At 49.4% G+C, this 2,052-nt stretch overlaps 1 protein-coding gene across 1 annotated transcript in view; it reads right to left on the bottom strand.

Annotated features, from left to right (window-relative positions):
• Nucleotides 1–2,052, bottom strand: part of GFPT1 (glutamine--fructose-6-phosphate transaminase 1) — a 22,693-nt gene that overhangs the window by 14,974 nt on the left and 5,667 nt on the right. The window lies entirely within an intron of this gene.

Here is a 2,052-nt window from a genome sequence, read left to right as displayed (position 1 = left end):
CTGGACACAGGTGACACCCAGCAGCAGGCCCCAAGGCACGGTACCAACATGAAGCACTATTTTCATGCCTGCAGGTGGGCACAGCAAAAGGAACTTGTGCTGCTGTGCCCATCCTCAATTCTCTTACAGGAGTTTTATTCCTCTTTAGGAAGTCTGCAGGTGAATTATTAGTGCAGTTTGAAGTTTAGAGGAAAGGATCAGGAAATGAAAAAATCCAAATTATAATTTTGTGTGGCTCCCCTGGCAGAGAACTGAAGGTGCTTTATGAGCAGCCACATCTCCCCATGAACCCTGCCCTGCTGATCCCTTTAGGAGTCTCCTGAGCCCCCAGAAATGGAGAAACATTTCTCTTTCTGTGTCTGTTTGTCTGGGGAAGTTCCTTCAGAGCTGCCCCCAGCGTGCCCACCCTGCTCCCCTGAGCACCACAGGTGGAACCCAAACCTATTTCTGGCTGGCTGAGCTCACTGCTCAGACACAGCTGAGGAAATCTGGGATTAAGAGCTTGGCTTTGTTCCTGCACTACCAAACACAACCAGCTCAGCCTGACCAGAAAATCAGACCTGTGCTGCTGCCAGGGAAGCATCCAGGGCTGCTGGAGGACTGAGAGGCAGCTTTGGAAAACTCTGTCCTAAAAGCTGAGTATTTCACCAAGGATCCTTTCTGGAGTGCTCTGGTAATTCCCAATTCTGTCTCCTCCTCCTCCTCCTCCTCCAAGCTGCTGCTCCGTGGTGAAGCTCATCAGGGATGCAGATGAGGCACCCAACACCTACTGCTCAGCACCAGCCTCCAGCAGAGTTATTTGCCAGTCATTGTGCAGGGTATGGGGAGGGTGGGGGTGGATTAATCAGCTTATCTCCCAAAATGGGACTATTGCTGAAGAGCAGCAACACTCAAGTTACTCCATTCTATATTTATTCCATAATCCTGATGTTGTTTCACCTGCTAGACACTGATCTGGTTCAGTGATGCAAGCAGAGCTCGTGGTGCTCTGATTTACACTTCTGCAGATGGAAATGTAAAGGAAAAATACTGCTTTCATGTTGGTACCAGTGAAACAGAATCACCCAGCCTGTGATTCAGAGCTTCCCAGCCCAGTTCTCAAGTCAGCAAGTGAGGAAAAGCAATGCCTTTGTTGCTGCTGCAGGACAGACTGATTTGGTGTTGAGGAAGGACAGAGCAGAGCTGGTAGTGGCCACTCCCCACACAAGCACCCAGCCCTGATCAGAACATGCAAATCTGCTTTCTCAAAACACAGCATTTCCCTGCATTGGCTTCATGATGTTGCATTGCTTTCCTGCATTACAGTTCTGCACTGGAGGGTGGTCACTGTGCACATCTGCACTGCCAATTACCAAGGGTTGGGCATTTCCAGTGAGCATTATCAGCCAGTCATGGCTTTTATTTCATCTGTGGATTTGCCCAAGGGTTGTCCATTTATCTGTGAATAATCTGGCTGCTGCTCCACTGCACCAACACCTCATTTACTACAATTTGGAAGCAACACAGAAGGAATCTTTTCATCTCTTCCCTTTGCACCTAAGAATGGAGGATTTACCCAGGTACAGTAAAAATGGGCAGCTGAGGCAATTTCTCAGAAAATCCTCAGTGCCTCTGAGAGCTGAGGGACCTCAGAGCCCCTGGGGTTTTCCTGGCTATGGAGTTTTATTTCAAACACTTTATTCAGAGAGAGGTACACTGGGGAAAGAGGAAACAAAATCTCTCCTGATGCTTGGAGCCAGGTAAAGCAGCTCCTGGGGGAGAACACCGTTCACCTCCCAGCAAACCCAGGTTTGCTTCTCCTCCAGCAAGAGAGAGCTCGGATATTTCACCCAGGGAGTGCCTGAGGCCACCGAGGGTGGAATCCCATTTATTTCCAGTCACCAACAACCAGATCCTCCCCCTGACACAAAAGGCTTCAGGAGTGAGCCTGGTTCTCCCCATCCTGTGATGGCCTGGCCTTTAAAGCCCTGCAAGTGAGGAACAGATGGTTCCCCATGATAAAGGAACAGGGGAGGAAAAGGAAAAGGAACAGGGGAGGAAAAGGAAAAGGAA

Source organism: Parus major, chromosome 22 (genome assembly GCF_001522545.3).
Source record: "Parus major isolate Abel chromosome 22, Parus_major1.1, whole genome shotgun sequence".
Lineage (NCBI taxonomy): Eukaryota > Metazoa > Chordata > Aves > Passeriformes > Paridae > Parus > Parus major.
The sequence above is the reverse complement of the archived record's forward strand: the minus strand, read 5'-3'. Positions and strand labels throughout refer to the sequence as shown.